The sequence below is a fragment of the Tiliqua scincoides genome, chromosome 7 (genome assembly GCF_035046505.1).
Source record: "Tiliqua scincoides isolate rTilSci1 chromosome 7, rTilSci1.hap2, whole genome shotgun sequence".
Taxonomy (NCBI): domain Eukaryota; kingdom Metazoa; phylum Chordata; class Lepidosauria; order Squamata; family Scincidae; genus Tiliqua; species Tiliqua scincoides.
In genome coordinates this window covers 20,806,645-20,819,182 of record NC_089827.1, presented here as the reverse complement: position 1 = coordinate 20,819,182, position 12,538 = coordinate 20,806,645, and the positions used below count along the sequence as shown (strand labels likewise).

Below are 12,538 nucleotides of genomic sequence, written 5' to 3'. Positions count from 1 at the left end.
CATCCCTGAACTCCAGGATGCCAAATGAACTATGGTTGGACAACATACGTGGATGAATAGAGCTGTACGTTGTGAAGGGAAAAAAAGAGAAACCTTACACAGCATGGAAGGAAATCAAGAAGAACCAGGTAGCTGAGAAAAGCCCTCTGTGAGACCTGCTGGATTGTGTTGCGTACAATTTTTTTTTTTTACAGATTCAAAAATCAAAACATCAAAAGCCCAAGAAATATGAAAAGAGGCCAGTAATAACTCTGCCCCTTATGAGACCTTATCAGGATGCTACAGCTGTGACTTTAGTCACTGCAGCACAGTAAGCGACAGATATATTTCATGGTGAGTTCAGAAATAAATTTCAGCAGTGAGACATCACCCCAAAGCATCATGGGAGCTCTAATGCAAATGCCCAGCTCTGCTTGGAAGGAACACATTTTAATTAGGCTAAAACATATAGGTTGCCCTTCTTAGAGCTCATCAGCATGACATAGCTGTTTCATGGGCGTATCCTCAAATGATCCAGAGCATCACATAAAATTAACACCTAATCAAAATGCAAAATTCATTGATGTGTGATGTAATTAAGCAATAAAGTTTGACTGTAATCATTAAAAAGGAATAAAAAAAAATAGATCACCCTTTAGGGTCAAGTCCTTCAACAGTCCCATCTACACTCTACAGCAGGTGCAATTGTTACCTTATGGTTTAATGACATCTTGTGAAGTCAGAGCAAAGTGTAATCAGCTTTCATAATACTCCATCTGGGTATTGCTGCATGAAAGGAGTTGGAAGTTGTTAGAACATTGTGAAAATACAGTTCACTCTGCTGAATTCACAAACGTGAATGTGAATACCTTTTGAACATTGACATCTAGTGGAATAAGCAATAACCTTGAGTACTAGCTTTCAGTTTTATCTATAACCTACTTATACTAAAGAACTTGAATTAACGCTGATGGACAGGCTAATCCTATGGTCTTGCTATGCCTGTGAATTCTATGATCCAGCAATACCAGCGTCACCCTGGCCTAATGTAGTCTTGATCCTAAGTACTCTCAGCAGCACAGCAGAAAATGAAATCTCAGTAGAAACTAGAGAGAACACAGAAACACAGATAGAGACACCCAACAAGTCTCTGGTTGTTCTAGTCCTACCTACCAATTACAAAGGTCCCACAATACTCTTGCACGAATGGACTGCAGTATTCTGTTCCTCTGCAATGATCTTTGCAGGACTTGGGGTGCGATAGGCTCTTCGCAGTAGTTTTGGTGTCACCCCCATGATGGTTGTCACCCGGTGAGGCCTGCACCTGCCGCACCCCCTAGTGACGCCACTGCTCCACACTCCTCTTCATATTTTGAAGCCTTAAACCAAGCCGTTTCCTTCTTAGGCATTCATTAAAAGCTGGGACTCCTCAGTCTGCGGGCTTAAGAAAAGTGGTCACAGCAGACATAGGAGGACAAGTGGGAAGGGCACAGTGTTGTCTGCCATGATAGGAACACCAGGTATGTTTCTACACTTTGGCCCTTCCCATGACCTGTGCACCCTTGACTAAGGGTCCCTGCTGCACTGCAGACCAAAAGCAATGTACCTTGAACCTATGGTTTGCTTGAACCTATGGTTTGCTATCTGCCACGGTCATTGATAGCATCAACTCTACTGATCAGATAAAATAATGGCATCATCTGCTATGATAGGGTTTCAGCACGTGAAAAAGAGATTCTATTTACTGATATTGCCGGACAGTCTATTGCAGTGGTTCTCAAACTCTCTGGGAGCCTGAGAAGCACTAGTAAGTGCTTACAGGGGTGGGGACTGGGATGGGAGGGTGTCTCGAAGGCAGCACAGCAATCGCAGTGCCACAGGCACTCAGAAGCATTTCAATGTACCTGGGGGGGGGCTGTGTAGCCTCCAGGAGGGTCCTGGAGGTTCACAGTTCCCTCCCCAAGCCTCCCCTCCACAGCAGCAAGCTCTGGTCTGCAGTTAGAGCCCACTTCTGATTTTGGAAACTCTGGAGCTCTGACTGCACACGGGAAGTGCACTCTGACTGCAGATTGGAGCTGCAGAGAGGAGGCTTACAGAGGGGTCTGCGAGCCTCCAGGACCCACCGGGAAGCTGCACAGTCCTCCCAGGTATGTTGAAATGCTTCTGGGTGCCTGCAGTGCTGCAATCACTGTGGCACCATTGGGACACCCATTTCTGGGTCACTCCCCTTAAAGGGAAAGTGACCCTTCTAAGTTTCAACGGTGGGTTGCAACCCACCAGTTTGAGCATCACGGGTCTTTTGCTCAATATACGTTCAACTTACACTGGGAAATATCCATATTACAGTTTCTGTCTCTCGATCTCCACCACACTTCTGAACTTTCAACAGTGCCCGTTCTTATCAAATCCAGCTCTTCTAGCCAAATAACAAAGGTTACTACAGGTCAGGCTGCAAATACGTTAGCAGCACAAATGTGTAGATCTGCTTGGCTGAATATAGACTAGATGGTCAGACTTTTGTAATAATGAAAAGAAAGGGAAGGTATTCTTCTGAGCACATTTTCCAGTCCAGTTTTCCCCAGCCAACAGACATATTACTGACCAAACTCCATCCTGTGCTATAATGAAGGCATGATGCAAAAGTTCACCTGTTTGAATTTCAATTTACAGCTTATTATTTTAGGACACCTGCTGAAAATTTTTGACCCGCCAGCTCTTGGTTCCTGATGAGGTGATGTAGCCATCCAGAGTTGACAAGGGAGCATCAGGTTCCTATACATCCAAGAAGCTCCGGCATGAACTAAATGGAGAAGAATCAGCTTATTTGGAAAGCCTCTGCATCTTTGCAGAGGGACTGTGCCGGTAAGCTGGATTCTCAGAGGGAAAGTGCCAACGAGCTGAAAGTGCCTAGTTAATTGATTATTAACTATAATTAAGGGGGTGTTATACTCCAATTACTTCTTGGTCAGTGGTCCCCAAAGTGTGAGCCGTGGCTCCCTGGGGAGCCACAGAAATCAGTCAGGGGGGCTGTGGAATCCTTGAGAAAAACCTGCTGCCCTATATGATGTATACTAGGATTGTATACTAGGATTGTATACTATGTATACTAGGATTGTATACTAGGATTGTAGCCCTAATGGGCAGCCGTGGCCAGCGGCCCAGTAGGTCAAGGGAACCGCCAGTTTGAAAAGTTTGGGACCCACTGTTTATTGGCAGTGTCATCTTTTTGAGATATGGGACTTTCATCAATATTCCTAAAGGAGAATGTATAGGAAAGTAGAAAATTTGGAAGCCCCTTATCTGGGAAATGGAGCAAAGACAGCACTTTAGTAGCTAGCGGCAATCAAGACTGTCGACCCTTCATTCAAGGATGGAGTCCAACTCAGATCACGACCGATTGGATGGGTTAAGAAGCACCATCACTCCAAATTAAATACTTTCCTGTTCTTTCTTAAAATACAGAAGTTATGTGGCAAAATCATAATTCTTGCCAGTACATTCCTGCCTGTCTCATTTATAACTCGATGGCATGCCTAGCCGATCCTTGTTTAAATTTAAGGGCAATCATAAAGTGTTCCATTTTAATGAAATGTTGAACTACAGGGCAATTCTTAGCTGACCTCATTCCTATTTGGTACTTAGAAAACTGCATTTTTAGTCGCTAGATTGTTTTCACAATGTAGCGGAGCTTGCTGGGACACCCAGTGTGTGCTTCAGATGCAGCATCACTGGTTATTAAACCATAAATCTAATCTGTTTTCAACAAGGATAGCTAAGTGTCTTTCTCCTTTCTCAACGATATTGCTTGAGAATATCATCAGGATGTAGTATGAACTACAAATGTTATTTAGGTAAATAATTCAAAAAAGATTCCAACTCACCAATAGATCAAGAATATTACTATCATATCTCCTCCCTATATACTGTTGTGCAGAGCTATATTTAATACACTAGCAGCCCAATCCTACCTAAATCCCATGTGGGGCGCCAGCACAGCTTTTGTGCTATCCCACTGAGAATTAACAGTTGCTGGAGGTCTCCTTGGGGTAAGGGGACACCTTGTCCCCTTGCCCTGAGGTTATCCCCAGCAATAGCTATGGGGCAACCTGAACCTGCACCAGTGATAACACTGATTCAAGTCCGCATTGTCCAATGAAGGCAGATAATGTCTGGGATGGGGCTTGAGACTTGGTGTGAGCCACCACTGCCGATTCTGCTCCCATCTGGGCTTGACTTGCCCACCCCCTGCCCCACCATACCCATCTCTATCTCCCTGTCCCGTTCCATCCCCTGCACTGGGCTAACTTGCTCCAGCAGGTCTCCCAATGTCTTCTGGCATGCGCAGGAAGGTTCTGGCCTTTCCACAAGCTGCTTGAGATGCCTCAGGAGTTTATGCTGAATTACTGTGAGCCTGCTTGGCTATTTCCTCCAAAGAATGCATGAAAGCATAGCACTACATGCATCAAATTCAGTGAATCCTTCACGGTTGGTTGGTTGGCAACCTTCAGTCTCGACAGACTATGGTATAAGCCTACAGCACCCAGTATTCCCAGGCGGTCTCCCATCCAAGTACTAACCAGGCCTGACCCTGCTTGGCTGCTGAGATCAGACGAGATTGGGCATGTGCAGGGTAACAGTTGCTGTCACGAATCCTTCACATACACAGCGCTTTGGTTCTGGAACCAAGTGCAAATACCAAAATGCATAGATGTTCACGTCTGCAGAGGTCACACTGACAAAATGGCCTAAATTTGCAGAAATAGCATAAAATTACATTAATTGTGTAAATTTTGCACAAACTGCATACCTTGCCTGAACCAGCGTAAACTGCCTAAAACATCTGTATATTGCCTAAACTTGTGTAAATGGGCGGGCACGAGAGAAACACTGAAATTGCAGGGTGCAAGGTGAATGAGGCCACAGCAGGCCATGTGAATTTTTAAAATACATTTTCAGTCCACGCTTGATGAAATCCATGGGTGTGGAGCCCACGGATACTGCGAGCCTGCTGTATTCAGAAGTGTTGCATGTACTGAAGGTTTATTTAAAAGAAGAGGAAGGTGCTAACCAATGAGATGCAAGGCAGGCTGACTGTTATCTTTCCTAAATACAAATTTAGGCATCGCTAAGGGAGTTTTGGTCACACTGGTTGATGCGCACGGGGGTGTGTGTGATACCACTACTAGCTAAAATCTTGATATTTCCAAATAATACCATCATGTTATATATTATTTGATGCGTAATTTCATACTGAATGCAATGAAATAAACTGTACTGAAATGTCTCTATTCTACGAAAGGTTATAACCAAAAAACCAGCATGGGTGGGGCAATGGTGTATCACCATGCCTACCACCCAGGCAGTAGCGGACCTGCCATTCATTTGATGGGCCAAATGCCCCAGGCGTAGAGCTTCACACACTTTTAAGATGCCACAGAAGTTTCTCTGAGGCTTCCAACAGGGTTGGAAACTGCTTCCAGTTCTGGAGTCATGCAAGACGCCGTGCACTCCAAGTGATGGAAATATTTTAGGATTTGTTCTCTGAGTCAAATGCTAAACAGGACACAAGCTATTTTGAAAGCTTAGAGAGGCTTTTTATTTACAGGCTATTTACAGATTAGAAACAGATTTAAAATTGAGGTTGGAAACAACCTCGATGGTTCCTTTGTTTCTCAGAGAAACCACACCCAAAACTTTTCAGTTATACCTTGCAACAAAAAAAAGTACCCATGTGACACCCATGTGACTTCCACTTCCTTATTGGGCATACTGGTGCATGGTTCCAGCCCTAACTGGGAAGTCTGTTACCCATTTATGGAGAAGTTTATGTTCCATAACTTTAGTTACACAAAACCCTGGAATTTTCCTTTTGGGAAAACTATGACGTGCATGTTCTTTGTGCAGGTCAACTTGACATGACTTTTCTATCCTGTTTTTAACAGAAACACTAGTCACTGCTTTGGCTCCTAATTTCGGTTGTTTTCCTTATCTGAGAGAAGTTAGGTTAACCCTTTAAAATCTCCATCACAAGTAAGTGGGGGAGGCTGGATTTGCACGGAGGGCACCATTGCGGATCTTTGCCCTGGGTCGTGGGGTTGGGGAGGTCTGCTACTGAGCCCAGGGCATCACCTCGCCCACTGCATGGGAGGAGATCCATGGGGGTGACACGCTGACCTCCTGCACTGCATAACACCAACCCTTGTGACGCCATTGGTGCTAAGGAATCAAGTTGATAATTTTTCCTCACTCAAAGGTCATTGCTGCACCTCTAAAACATATACTCCAGCAATGATTTCTCTTCCACAAGCTGTCCATTTATGCATTCCCAATTGCAAATGCACAACTAGGGGTTTGTCTTTTGAGTTTTGTTTTGTTTTATTTAACGATGTTGAATATTTGTGTGTGTGTGTGTTGAAGTTAACACTTATTATGCACAAAATGCAGACTCGTTCCCCCAAAGTAGTTTCAATAGGACTGCATGGAAATCAATTTATACCCTCTTTTAAAAACTGGAGAATCTGACACATTTTTGACATTTCTTCAAGGACACGCAGCCTGTGCTGTGAAAATAGGAAAGAGTCTGGTATTGAATCACATGTGCTTTAAGACTGCTTAATTTTTTAAGAAATGTGACCGGCTTCCATTAAAAGTGCGGTGCTTTCAGTCTTGATATAGTAAGTCAAAAGCATCACAATCAATATTGCAAAGAACTTCCTTTTAAGCCTATAATCAATGCTCGCCAATGCTGAATAAGCATCAATTATTAACAATGGATGTGGTTTGGGTTGTTTTACTTATGTCTGCTTTTAGAGTACTTGTAAAGGATTGCTACTGTCAAATGCATCCATTAAACTGAGATCACAGCCCTGAAAGCAAGCAAAAAGGGTCAAAGCTGTTGACAAGTAGCGCTTACTGGGCTGGCTTAGGTGCTAAATTTTCTCCCTCAAATCTCTCCAATTTCATCCAGTATATGTTGCTGCACAATTCAGGGCAAGACTCAAGGTATCTGAAAACCCTGGGAATGCTTTCAGCACAGAGCTGTTATGTTAGAAAGATGGTTCACACTTGTTTCTCATGAGCACTGAAAAATCAGTGATCAGATTTATTCCTTTGGTAGATATCTGCTGAATATTTTCACCTACAATATATCCCCGGGTTGAGATTTTAAATAAGTAAAGATTTCTACTGTTTTGTCAAGAAGCAGGCTTCATTCCCCCCCTTTGTACTTCGATTTGCAAAGCACTGAAAGAGAGATACACATTTCATTTACATTTTCCCACGTTTCCTTGACCCATTTTATCGTCTTTTGTAACGAAAGAGTCAAGGCTTGAAGATGTGTTATTGCAGATTGGGGGGGGGGGGAAGTGTTTGGCTACATTTAAATGACACTTCATTTGCTGTCAGCTTGATCAGATGATCTGTCACCATGATGAATGTTTGATTCACTGTGCTGACCTAAAGGCTTCTGACCCTAATCGCTCTCTCTCCCTCCTCACAAGTTATAGGAAAAAAGAAGTTCCAATCGGAAGCCTTCTTCCTTGTAGAAATAATGTTGGGGGGGGGGGTGACAATGAAGATTGGGACCACAGCAAGGATTCCCCCATCCTCCACCATTGCTCTTCCCTTATTTGCACAACCCCCATTTGCTATTTAACAAATAAGGGCGCAATCCTAACCCCTTGTGTCAGTGCTTTCCAGCACTGACATAAGGGCAATGCAGCTCTGAGGTAAGGGAACAAACATTCCCTTACTCTGATGAGGCCTCCGTGAGTGACACCCAACTGTAGGATGCAGCACATGCCCCATTGGCACCGCTATGCCAGTGCTGGAAAGTAGTGACATAAGGGGTTAGGATTGCGCCCTAAAAGGGAAATCCCTTCTTCTGACAAAGAATGCATTCTTGACAGCTCAGATCTTAGACTCTTTGTTTGGGGGGACTTAGGGGGTAGACCCAAAGTAGTCTACTTTGGGGGGAGGGGGTTCATGTTTGGTTGCTGCATTGTCTCCTATTGGTTTTCTTTTTTGCTCTTTCATCCTCTCCACTGGTTTGGCTACAATATTATTTTTGAAAAAAAGGAAATTTCACTGTGTGAAGGTTTGTTCCACAAGTTCTGTTAGTCCCTTTGGATGCTGTTTGTTAGCAGAAAAGCTGGCTATAAATATTTAAAAATGAAAAAATTGCAAAATTATTTCCACAGCCTAATTTATTTGCAAAAACAAGTTGCTTCCTGATATTCAGCCCGTATCTCTTCACTGTGTGCTGTGCTGATGTTTGGCACAAAAACTACAGCACAAGTGATTTAGCACTTGTCTCCGAAAATGGACCAACTCTTCAAGTGCCATGGAATTCTTTATGAGGCTGAAGAAGAGATATTCCTTCTCTCTGTCCTAATCAATCTGGTCTATGTAAGGGTTCATATTTTCCTTTTAATCCATGGTTTGTCTTTATTTCGGCCAATCCTAACACAGATTGGGCCAGCGTGCAGAGGGCTTTATGACAGTGGAACACAGTCATAAATTGGCCTCTGATGGCAGCTGTTCTAGGTGTGCCACTGCACCAGGCAGTAGTGCTGGAAGCCCACCATCAGATCTGCAAAGGTAGGTGTGACAGCAGTGGCAGCAGAATGACAGCCCAATCCTATCCACACTTTCCTGGGAGTAAGCCCCATTGACTCTAATGGGACTTACTTCTGAGTAGACATGCCTAGACTTGGGCTGTGAGGCAGGGAGGGTGGAAAGGGGCGAGGAAGGAGGTATTGGCAGGTATTGGGAGAAGGGGAGGGGGAGGTATTGGGGATTCAGGGTGGCATTGGCAGTACTCGTTTGCACTAATATCCTAACCCCATCTGCCTCCCTTACTGCCACCATTACACATCTAAACAGTGAATGTAGATCCGAAGATGGTGGCGGTAGAGGCTTTCCCTGGGTAAGTGAGCAAAAGATCACTTAGTTTAAGGAGACTTTTCTAATTGCTCCCCCCCCCCCCCATGGATACAGTACATGCTCAGTTGGCATGGCCTAATTGTTGAGGGGGAGCAATTTGGGTAGGATTGGGCTGCCCATGTCAGATATTTTCTATGGCAAACTGCAGTCGGAAATAACCAGACATACAGGCAGGCAATCAGTGGGCACATTAATTAGGCAATGGAAAGAATTTGCAAAATAAATCTTATGCATCAGGATAACATATGAGGAAAGGGAAATTAATATGTTCATAGTATTGTGAGTGGGAAACCTAATGGGCCAGTTTGCTCTTGGCTTTTGATTATTTATCTGGAGTATTTCAAGCAATTGCTCTGGCTGTTTATGTGTGTTGCATCAACTCTAGGCAGATAAGCACTATCAGATTGGTTGGCATTGATCACCTGACTGAAGGCAGTAGAATTCAGGAAACTGATAGATAATAAACACTATCAGAACAAAACTGTCTGTAAATGGCCATGTTAGCACGCTTCTGTACTAATATGTAGTATATTGGAATCTTCTTCACTCACTAGGTGGCCTTAGGAAAGTCACTCCCTCTCAGCCTCCTCTCCCCTGTTGCAATATGGGGAGAGTGATACCTTATAGGTAGAGGTGTTCTTAAGCATTTTTATTTTTTCACAGATTTTGTTTTTTTCCAAGGATGGAAAATGCAAAAAGCAGTGTTAAGCATTTTTATTCCAATGCATTTTTATAAATTATATCTGCAGCAACTGTTACCCTGCACATGCCTGATCTCGCCTGATCTCAGAAGCTAAGCAGGGTCAGGCCTGGTTAGTACTTGGATGGGAGACCGCCTGGGAATACCGGGTGCTGTAGGCTTATACCATAGTCTTTCAAGACTGAAGGTTGCCAACCAACCACATTATAATTGCTTTAAAAGTGTACTAGGTAGATGAGATTGTGGTATGGCGTCAGCAGATGCAGGCACAGTCATTACCCATGCAACCCCTAGTCCAACCCATTATTATCATTTTTTGCAGATTGTATCATCATCATCATCATCATCATCATCATCATCATCATCATTTATTTTTTGTAGTTCCTGTGGGGGTTTTTTTTTTTTTTTGGTTTTTTTTTTTTACAAAAATGAGAAGTGGAGAAAGCAGTGTTTTGTTTTGTTTTTTATTGTTTTTAAATTATGTTATCGCCGAAAAATCACATCTCTACTTATAGCGTTATGCAAGGACATCATCAAAATAATATACTTCGGACACTCAAAAAGTCCTATATAAAGATTAAATAGTATTACTACAATGATACAGAGAAACCACTGGCGTTGGAGAGAACTGAGCATGAGTGATTTGGGCTTCGGTATGGGCAATCTGTTTTCAAAAACTGGCAGCACTCTAGGTCAGCAGAGACCTCTGCGCATCAGAAAAGGCTTCCCCGGTGTGAATGGAGCATTCCATTCCGTTCTGTTCTGCTGGGGAGCCTCCTTATCCTATCTTGCTGCCGAACTCCCCCAAACTGTGTTCCAGCCAGCCATGTCTGCCTGGAAATCTGGGCACAAAGCCTACTGGGGTGACAGAACCCAGAAGCAGCTGGTTGAAGCACAGTTTAAAGGGACTGGTGGTGTGAAACGGGGGCTTTCCCATGGAATGCCAAGCTCTGTTCATGTGGGAGAGGGATGAAACCAGGCACCAGATCCAACCCATAGGCCAGTGTCTGCTCTAAGTGGATGCAAGAACTGATGAGGTGCACTGCATCGTGGGATTCTTAGTGTTCAGAATTCCGAACGACTGAAACCACAGTATTCCATCTGAATTCTACCATTTGCGGATTGTGGCAGCAAGTCTACCTCTCTGCCAGTTGAATCTGACCTGGTCTGCTTGCATCACAAATACAAATATGTTTGCTGCACTTTAAAGAAAATTGGTCACTGGGAGATTTCCCTTGTGGAAAAGATAAGTTTCCAATGAAAGCTGAGTAACCGGTTTCTATTGACTGTGGCATTCACTATGTGACTATTGACTGTGGTGTTCACTTCTTGGAAACACAGACTAAAGTATAATCTAGATAATGCCAACTAATTTATTTAAAAGATAGTCATCTCTAAGTAGTTGGTTTGCAATCTTTGAATGCTTCATTGACCTTTGTAAAGAATACCATTACTCCCTAAAGATCACAAATATCACCAACTACTACCCTGGGCAGCTGCACATCAACAGATGTGCAGATCAATTTCTGTTGATGTGCAGTTGTCTAGGGACAGAATTCTATATATCAGTAGTTTTCACTTTTAGCACCGGAACCCACTGTAAGGACCCACTGGAAGTGATGTCATGAGCGGAAGCAACATCATCAAGCAGAAAATTTTTTAACAATCCTAGGCTGCAATCCTACCCATACTTACTCAGGAGTACGTCCCATTTACTATTATTGTTAAAAGAATATACATAGTAGCTTGTTAAAGATACAGGTCTTTAACATTTCCCCAAATGCAGTCACATATCATGGTAGCATCAAGTCTAATCTATTAAAAATAATTGAAATGAATGGGGACCCACCTGAAATTGGCTTGCAACCCATCTAGTGGGTCCTGACCCACAGTTTGAGCAACACTGGAATAGATCTTATTAGTTTGGATCTATGGGTGTGTGTCCATCACTCTGTTGCCTGCCAATCAATTTCCTCCACCCAGATATTGACCCAGATATGCCAACTCTGAAGTCTGGATTGTCTCTTCTCCATGGTTGGTTGTTATGTTCCATTGGTCAAGTCCTGCATCACATTTGAATCATATGGCGAATTCCCACACCAGCACCTGTGGCCAAGAGGATGAAAACTTTATGAGATGTCAACAAAGGCATTGCTCCAACACTTTGAGGGGAAAGAAAATAGCTATAATTCCCAAAGAAAGAGAAAAAGACATAGGGTAGGATACTATGATTCAGCAAGAATAACACTGTGGAACAAAATTTGAACAATTTCATGTTGATCTGAATATTTTGATATTATTAATTTTGTTGTGAGGATTTCAAAGAAGTTGGTATTTTTGGAATAGCATCAATAGTTTAGCCACAATTTACGCTATGCAGGGAGCAATCCTAACCCACTTTCCAGCACTGACATAAGGGAAATGCAGCTCCGAGGTAAGAGAACAAACATTCCCTTACTTTGAGGAGGCCTCCGTGAGTGCCCCCCAACTGCAGGATGCAGCACACGTCCCACTGGCACCGCTATGCCAGTGCTGGAAAGTTGGGTAGGATTTAGGCTGCAGTTGTATTAGATCAGAGGTGCTCAACACGTCGATCGCAAGGCAAAATGAGTTGATCGCGGAGCCCTTAGTCTATAGACTAGAGTAGACTAACGATCGACTCATTTTGCCTTGCGATCGACCAGTCGATCACGATCGACATGTTGAGCACCCCTGTATTAGATGATGTGTACTGAAATGCATTAGGCCAGTGCAGAGGCTGGATTCAGCCTCCATGTGCCAGCGCACCTCTGTGCTCTGGTGCAGCTTGCTTGTGAGGAGGCGCAAACGTGCTTTATGGCACATTTGTGACCCGCTGCGGCTGGCCTCCAGGCCAATGTGCAATTAAGATTGCACTGCCCAGGAAACTGAAGGTTG

At 43.5% G+C, this 12,538-nt stretch overlaps 1 pseudogene; it reads left to right on the top strand.

Moving 5' to 3' along the window:
- The first annotated feature begins 9,663 nt into the window (after nt 1-9,663).
- LOC136657693 (5S ribosomal RNA) lies at nt 9,664-9,783 on the top strand (annotated as a pseudogene).
- Nucleotides 9,784-12,538: the final 2,755 nt, after the last annotated feature.